Source organism: Mandrillus leucophaeus, unplaced genomic scaffold (genome assembly GCF_000951045.1).
Source record: "Mandrillus leucophaeus isolate KB7577 unplaced genomic scaffold, Mleu.le_1.0 Scaffold32, whole genome shotgun sequence".
Lineage (NCBI taxonomy): Eukaryota > Metazoa > Chordata > Mammalia > Primates > Cercopithecidae > Mandrillus > Mandrillus leucophaeus.
In genome coordinates, this window is record NW_012103365.1 from 1,713,831 (window position 1) to 1,722,938 (window position 9,108).

Consider the following 9,108-nt stretch of genomic DNA (forward strand, 5'->3'; position numbering starts at 1 on the left):
ATTGTGAAGCATCAATGTCATCTACTAGGTATATGTTTCAGAAACGATAGTTTAAAATCTTGATTTTTCCCCTTAAAATGAAAGGTATATTATTTTTACAAATTTCATAATGATTATTTGTTGATAAACCCATAAAAACTTACTTTTTTTTTTTTTTTTTTGGAGACAGGATCTCGCTGTGTTGTCCAGGGTGGAGTGCAGTGATACAATCATAGATCAGTAGATCACTGCAGCCTGGAACTCCTGGGCTCCAGCAAACCCCTCGCCTCAGCCTCCCAAGTAGCTGGGACCACAGGCATGCACCACTTCACCCAGCTAATTTGTTTTTGTTGTTGTTGTTGTTTTTAGAGACAGTGGTATCACTATATTGCCCAGGCTGGTCTGGAACTCCTGGCTTCAAGCTATCCTCACACATCGGCCTCTCAAAGTGCTGGAATTACAGGCCTGAGCCACTGGCCTCTGGTACATTTTTAATAATAATAGGATCATTCCTGTTTCCCAAAGTAAAACAGAGAAAGAGAAACTATAGCTTATCCTCCTACATGAGCCTCCAAACATTATCAGGTTGACCTTATTTTTCTGACTCTATTCTGGAACACCACATTTTATTCCCAGTGGAATAACTGCCTCCCTTCTCCACCCCTACCCATCCCACCCCACCCCACACACACACCCCTGGCATCTTCTAAGCTTTGGCACAAACTACCCTCTCCAAGTTGCCTCCAGCATTGGCAGGGAGGGAGCAGATGAAACTGACCACACTCTTCCCTGCTGGCTGTCAACACACACCACCCATCCTGGGCAAGCGGCCACTTCCATTACTGGGGAAGGGAAGGTCCATGGGCTTAGGTGCTCACTGTTGGCACCCTCCCCCCCCAGTCCTCTGTGTCCATTGGGACACAATGACATGGCTCCTGGCATGGGGCCTGGTGGGTGGGGTGCTTTCCCGTGTAATTTTAAGTGTACAGGATAAAGCCTGGTGCAGCTGAGTGCTCTGGCAATAAGGAAAGCAAACACAGCAATAAGACTCTGTCAACAAGGGTATGGGAGAAAGGAGCCATCCAGGAAATGCAAGCTCTGTTGCAGCCACCTCCTCTGAAATCCCTCTTTGGTTCACTCCGTGCCCGGGAGAACAGGTCCAGAAATTATGAAAAGAGTTTTCAGGCTGCTAGAGCTCCAAGGCAGATTTTTCTAGTTCATTGAACACTCTCCGTTTTGGTGACTTTTATGAATTTTTCTTTTTTTTTTTTTTTTTGACTGGCGTCTCACTTTGTCGCCCTGGCTGGAGTACAGGGGCGTGATCTCAGTTTATTGCAACCTCCGCCTCCCAGGTTCAAGCAATTCTCCTGCCTCAGTCTCCCGAGTTGCTGGATTTACCTTCCTGCACCACCATGCCCGGCTAATTTTTGCATTTTTAGTAGAGACGGGATTTCACCATGTTGGCCAGGCTGGTCTCAAACTCCTGACCTCAAGTAATCCGCTCACCTCAGCCTCCCAAAGTGCTGGGATTACAGGTATGAGCCACCGTGCCCAGCCTCTTTTTTGAATTTTTTTTTTTAACTATAAAAATAACACAATTTTGGAAAACAGGTACAAATATCAAAATGCAAGTCGAAGTGTACATCTGATCTTAACTTCTTATACAAACCTCTGTTCTGCCAAATAGTAGAAACTTAATTCCAACCCATCCAGCATCTCCCCAGATCCTTACACTAGGGTTGTACCTAAATTCAAGGAAGGAGGCTGGACGTGGAGGCTCACACCTGTAATCTCAACACTTTGAGAGGTCGAGGCGGAAGGATTTCTTTAGACCATGAGTTTGAGACCAGCCTGGGCAACATAGTGAGACCCTGTCTTAAATAAATAAATAATAAATAAATAAATAAATAAATAAATAAATGCCACACACTTGTAGTCTCAGCTACTTAGCTACTCAGGAGACTGAAGTGGGAAGATTTCTTGAGCCAGGAGGTTGGAGGCCACAATGAGCTATGATTGCACCACTACACTCCAGCCAGGGCAACAGAGCAAGACCTTGTCTCTTAAATAAACAAAACAAAACAATTCCTGGAAGCTTAACCTTTTTTGGTAAGTCTGTATTTCCTGCTTCCCTACAATAATCTTTGCCTAACTATTGATTTTTTTCATATACTTAGAATCTTGGTCTTTTCACGCAGCATTCTATTATAAGCTTTTTTCCATTTTGCTATTAAAAATTATCTTCTCATTTATTATTTTTATGATGCAAGCAATGTATGTTCATTGTAGGAAAGTTCCAAAGCACAGATAAACTAAAAACAATTTTTTAAAAATAACTCAAGATCCTGCTACCCAGAGATAATCATTATAAACCTCTGGTTAATGCCATCTGTATTATTTTTCCTATGCACATAGATGCATATAAACCCACGTTTTGGTTTTTGTTTTGTTTGTTTGTTTGTTTTGAGACAGAGTCTCACTCTGTCACCCAGGCTGGAGTGCTGTGGCGTGATCTCGGCTCACTGCAACCTCCGCATCCCAGGTTCAGGCAATTTTCCTGCCTCAGCCTCCCGAGTAGCTGGGATTATAGGTGTGCGCTGCCACACCCGGCTAATTTTTTTGTATTTTTAGTAGAGACAGGGTTTCATCATGTTGGTCAGCCTGGTTTCAAACTCCTGGCCTCAAGTGATCCACCCGCCTCGGCCTCCCAAAGTGCTAGGATTACAGGTGTGAGCCACCACACCCAGTCATTATTTTTTATTTTTACAAATTTATGCGGAACAAATGCAGTTTCACTATATGGATATACTGCCTAGTGGTGACGTCTGGGTTTTCAGTGTAACCGTCACCCCAATAGTGTACAGCATACCCATTAGGTAATTCCTCCTTCCTAACCCCTCTCCTACTCTTCCCAAGTCTCCAGTGATTATTATGTTCTTTTATTGCTATTGCCCAGGCTGGAGTACAGTGGTGCAATCATAGCTTACTGCAGCCTCAAACTCCCAGACTCAAGCAATCTTCCTGCCTCAGCCTTCCAAGAAGCTGGGACTACAGGCATGCATCACTATGCTCAGCTAATGTTTTTATTTTTTGTACAGATGGGATCTCACTATATTGCCCTGGATGGTCTCAAACTCCTGGCCTCAAGCGATCCTGCCACCTTGACCTCTCAAAGTGCTGGGATTACAGACAGAAGCCACTATGCCTGGCCTAACATAGTCTTTTTTAAAAAAATAATAATAATTGGCTGGGAAAGGTGGCTCATGCCTGTAATCCCAGCACTTTGGGAGGCCAAGGCAGGCAGATCACCTGAGGTCAAGAGTTCAAGATCAGCCTGGCCAACATGGTGAAACCTCCATCTCTACTAAGAATACAAAAATTAGCTGGGCATGGTGGTACACGCCTATAATCCCAGCTACTCAGGAGGCTGAAGCAGAGAGAATCACTTGAACCCAAGAGGCAGAGGTTTCAGTGAGCCAAGATTGCGCCATTGCACTCCAGCCTGGGAGGCAGAGCGAAACTCCCTTTCAAAAATGATAATAAGAATAATAATAATAATTAACCATTTTTCGGCCGGGCACGGTGGCTCAAGCCTGTAATCCCAGCACTTTGGGAGGCCGAGATGGGTGGATCACGAGGTCAGGAGATCGAGACCATCCTGGCTAACATGGTGAAACCCTGTCTCTACTACAAAATACAAAAAACTAGCCGGGCGAGGTGGCGGGCGCCTGTAGTCCCAGCTACTCGGGAGGCTGAGGCAGGAGAATGGCGTGAACCCGGGAGGTGGAGCTTGCAGTGAGCTGAGATCCGGCCACTGCACTCCAGCCTGGGCGACAGAGCGAGACTCCGTCTCAAAAAAAAATAAATAAATAAAAAATAACTAACCATTTTTCTTAATGGCTCCCCAATACCTCATTGTGTGCCTGTATCGTAGTTTGTGGAACGCTTCTGCTCTTGTATGTTTAAGGTTCCTTGCCATGCGTGTCTGTATCCATACAGAGAAGCCAGGCAGAGAAGATTTAGCCATTGCAAAATGTGGTCACCTCTCAAATCAAAATGTGGTGTATGACCAGCCGGTGAACAAGAAAATGACAAACCAGGAGGCCCTCTGGCCTCATGACAAGATGAGTCCTCCAAAGGCCAGATACGTACTTGTTTTTCCTTGAAAAGAACATTCACAAAGAAAAGAATAAACAGGAAGGTTTTCCTCGCAGCTATGACCACATCTTCTGTCTTAGAGTCTGGGGTCTTCCGGATCGGTTAGCAAGACATGTGTCAGGCTGCTGGGATGGAGGCCTATATCGTCTTAGAGCCAGCAGTGGAGAAACCCACAGAACGAGTCTTGTAAGGAAGTCGCCAGGCATGGCAGCTGGGGCCGAGGGGTCAGTCGGGCCAGCTATCTTTGAGTCACAAGTGGGAAGGTGTTTTATCTAATCTGGTGAGTTTGCAAGACAAGAAAGGATCTTTGCTGAATCTGTCACCCCATGCAGAGTGGCACGTGCAGATGGCTTTTAGATAGTGCACAGACAATTGCTTTTCATCTCATTAGTAATTATTTATGTTGAGGGGTATTAGGAAACATATATAATTAGTAGCATCCAACCTGTGATTTTGTGGACATTCTTGCTTAGGACAAAACTGAAGTAGGTATTTAAGTAGAAAACAAGAGTGAGTCAACTTAAAGAAAAATATTAAGTGAATGATAGTATAATTGGTTCCCAAGGACAGCCCAGATCATGATGGGCACAAAGTCCATCCTTGTACATCTCAAAGTCAGCCCTTGTGCATTAAGTACTTAGTCTCGGAGAAGAGAAAGACAGCCAGCAATCCTTCGCTCCAAACCTTGGTCTGCCTTTGCTACAAGAGGCCTCTGTTTTCAGAGACAGCTTCTCAGAGCTTCTTAACAAGCATGAGCTGGACTCAAGAACCCAGGAGGTACTGGAAACGAGCAGTCAGCACAGATGCAACATCTGAGTTCCTAAAATCCGGAAGTGGGTCAAGTCAGTTTCAAACATGGAAGTCCTGTCCTGCAGCAATTTGGTTAAATGCCTCTGAATCGTGGACGGGGTTTCGCCACCCATGCTATACCTTGAGCGTTTATTTTTGAAGTGAGTTTTTGTTTGTTTTTTGAGATAGGGTCTCGCTCTGTCACCCAGGCTGGAGGGCAGTGGCGTGATCATGGCTCACTGCAGCCTTGAACTCCTGGACTCAAGTGATCCTCCCACCTTAGCCTTCTGAGTAGTTGAGACTACAGGCGCATGCCACCATACCCAGTTCATTTTTTAAGATTTTTTTGTAGAGAAACGGTCACGCTGTCTTGCCCAGGCTGGTCTTGAACTCCCGGGCTCAAGTGATCTTCCGACCTTGGCCTCCCAAAGTGCTGGGATCACAGGCATGAGCCACCCCATGCCTAGCTTGTTTATTATTATCATTATTATTATTATCAGTGACAGGGTCTCGCTCTGTCGCCCGGGCTGGAGTGCAGTGGTGCAATCATGGCTTACTGCAGCCTCACTGGTTTGGCCTCAAGGGATCCTCTCACCTCAGCCTCCTGAGTAGCTGGGACTACAGGTGTGTGCCATCAAACCTGGCTAATTTTTGTATTTTTTTGTTTCACCAACATGGTTTCACCGTGTTGCCCAGGCTGGTCTCAAACTCCTGGGCCCGAGCGATCCTCCCACCTCGGCCTCCCAAAGTGCTGGGATTACAGTTGGGAACCACTGTATCCAGCCTGTTTATTTTAAATGCTACAGTTTTCCTTCTGTATTTAGAAGACAGTAATGTTTCTACTTGCATAATGAAGCGAACCACAGCCAATCAAAGCTGATGCACCCATAATGCTGTGAACTACACATTGTTTTAAGCACCGTGGGAGGCGGGTGTCATACTGTCCTCTCTATGCAAATGAGGAGATAGACACACAGAGATACCATGTAGCTTGTTCAAGGTTGCATGGCACTGCTGAGCACACCCAAAGCCTGGCTCCAGCAACCAAGCCCTGACCAACTCCCCGGTAAGGGGAAGCATGGTAAAGCCTTTCCTTCAAACTATATCTTTATGGCATCTTTTTTCCACACGGGGGGTCATGCACACTCACATTCTAACCAAGCGATAGGAGACTTTCTTCTTTTGAAAATATACCAGCCTGGGCAACTTGGTGAGACTCTGTCTCTACAAAATATTTTTAAAATTAGTTGGGCATGGTGGCATGTGCCTGTGGTCTCAGCTACATGGGAGACTGAGGCAGGAGAATCATGAGCCCAGGGAGTCGGAGGCTACAGTGAGTTGCGACTGCACCACTGCACTCCAGCCTGTGTGATAGAGTGAGACCCTGTCTCAAAAAAAAAAAAAAAAAAAAAAAAATAGCGTGCAAAAGAGAAAAGAAAATATAGCCCAGCTCAGCCAAACATTGTTGACTGTGGCTCCAGGCAGAAGCCCATGTTTTGCAGCAACCCATGTGTCACCTTTGAGGGCCTTAGGAAAAGTTACTTCTTTGTGTGGCTATAGTCCCCGGGGACCTCGACTTGGCAGGTGGAGCACGCTGGACTTCAGCTCTTACCCAGCATCCTCCAACCTGGATGGGCCCAACCTGAACAATCCCCTTGGTCCCTTGATGGTTAGGAAGAAAAGCAGGCACAAGCAGCTGTTCTGAGGCTATAGCGGTTCTGCTCAGAGCATTGGTCCATGCGTGGGGTTGGGGTTGACAAAAGCAGGCTGAGAGAGATGAGGGCCTTGGAAGGAACAGGGAAGAGGCCAAACAGGATTCTGAGGGGCATTTTCCCCAGCGCCTCACTTTCAGATCCTGCAGCCTGCTCTCTGTGCAGTGCCTGAGGAGCAGGGCTGTGTGCTGTGCTGAGCTCTGAAAAATGGGATCTCTTGTCTTTTTGTTTTTTGGGTTGTTTTTAGAGACAGGGTCCTGCTGTGGTGCCCAGGCTGGAGTGCAGTGGCACGATCATAGTTCACTGCAGCCTCCAACTCCTGGACTCAAGTGATCCTCCCTCCTCAGCCTCCTGAACAGTTGGGACTACAGTCATGCACCACCACACCTAGCTAATTTGTAAATTTTTTCTAGAGATGGGGTCTTGCTATGTGGCCAGGTTTGTAACTCCTGGCCTCAAGTGATCCTCCTGCTGCAGCCTCCAAAAGTGCTGGGATTACAGACATGAGTCACCATGCCCGGTCGAGATCTGTTAAGGGCAGTCGAGGCCTCCCTGGAGCTAGCTGCAGGAGATGGAGAGAACCTGGGTTATAGCTTCACATCTGGAGACCAGACAAGGTTTTCCAAGGACCCTGGTACATGCTCCCTGAAAGGTGTGGCCAGCGTTCTTTATCGCCAGCCAGCAGCTTTCGTCTGAGCTCTTATCTGATACTTGCCATGATTCATCTTCCATTTCAGAACCAGCCAGATGGGCACAGCAGGGCTGCGTTGAGCCCACAGGAGGGCAGGGCTGGGTTGCAGAGGGTGGCAGGTCTCTGCCCCACACGACTTACTCACCCGCCCCACTGGCTCCTGTCAGAATCACTCCCTTCTTTCTCAGCCCTCCTGGGTGGTGTTTAGCGCCAGCAATTTTGGCCTAAAGCACTCCCTTCTTTTCCCAACAGCCCAGATGACAAAGTTCAAGGTTTCTCTCAGGAGAAATGGTTTCTTTTTGCTTGGGGGATGAAGAAAAAGTTCCACACCTGAGTCATCTGCAGGATGTCCTGAGGTTTAAAAAAAAAAAAAAAAAAAAGGTACAGGGAGGAGTGCACACAGGGTGGGGTCCTCCTGCCCCTCAGCTTGTTGCAACCAGCCTTTTACAGGAAACCCACACCACTATCTTAGTCTATCCAGGCTGCTATAACAAAATATCATAAACTGAGTGGGTGATAAACAACAGATGTTTATTTTTCAAGGTTCTGGAGGCTGGGAAGTCCAAAATCAAGGCACTGGCAGATCCAGTGTCTGGTGAGGGCCAACTTGCCGGGTCGTAGATGGCACCTTCTTGCTGTGTCTTCACACGATGGAAGGGCCCAGGGAGCTTTTCCTGATCACTTTTTTTTTTTTTTTTTTTTTTGAGACAGAGTCTCACTTTGTCATCCAGGCTGGAGTGTAGTGGTCCAATCTCTACTCACTGCAACCTCCGCCTCCTGGGTTCAAGTGATTCTCCTGTGTCAGCCTCCCAAATAGCTGCCATTACAGGTACCCACCACCATGCCCAGCTAATTTTTGTATTTTTTTAGTAGATTCGCCACGTTGGCCAGGCTGGTCTCGAACTCTTGACTTCAGGTGATCCACCTGCCTTGGCCTCCCAAAGTGCTGGGATTACAAGCATGAGCCAGCACGCCCGGCCTCCTTGTCACTTTTATAAGTGCACTAATCCCACTCATGATTCATGACTCAACATCTCCTAAAGCCAGCCTCATTTCAACATATGAATTCGTTTTAAAATACGAATTTGGTGGGGGAACACATTCATTCAGACCACAGCACCATCATAGCTCAGAATTAGCACAGGAGGAGGGGCATCTATTCCAGGTCTGAGTTCTGCCTCAACAGGGGCCTCTGTAGGATCAACACTGGCCATGTAGAGGGGTGGGATGAATTTACACCACCATGAAGTGTGAGTTAAGGACAGGGCATTATAAGGAAACCCACAAGGCCAAAGTCACCAACACAGAGATGTTTTGTGTGGGGGTGGGTTTTTGTTTGTTTGTTTGTGATAAGGTGTGCTGAGCTCTGAGGAATGGGATCTCTCGTCTTTTTGTTTTTTGGGTTGTTTTTAGAGACAGGGTCCTGCTCTATTGCCCAGGCTAGACTGCAGTGGTGCAATCACAGCTCACTGCAGCCTCAATCTCTTGGGCTCAGATGATCCTCCCAGTTCAGCCTCCTGAGCAGCTGGGACCACAGGCACATGCCACCATGCCCAGCTCTTTTTTTTTTTTTTTTTTTTGATATGGAATCTCACTCTCCCGAGTAGCTGGGATTACAGGTGCCTTTGTATATTTAGCCGAGACAAGGTTTCACCATGTTGATCAGGCTGGTCTTGAACTCCTAAACTCAGGTAATCCACCTGCCTCGGCCTCCCAAAGTGCTGGAATTACAGGAGTGAAGCACAGCACCTGGCCTCATTTTTTATTTTTTTGTAGAGA

At 46.8% G+C, this 9,108-nt stretch overlaps 1 protein-coding gene across 1 annotated transcript in view; it reads left to right on the top strand.

The window, feature by feature from the left end:
• The window catches only part of SCNN1B (sodium channel, non voltage gated 1 beta subunit), a 92,875-nt gene that overhangs the window by 23,906 nt on the left and 59,861 nt on the right, over positions 1-9,108 (top strand). The window lies entirely within an intron of this gene.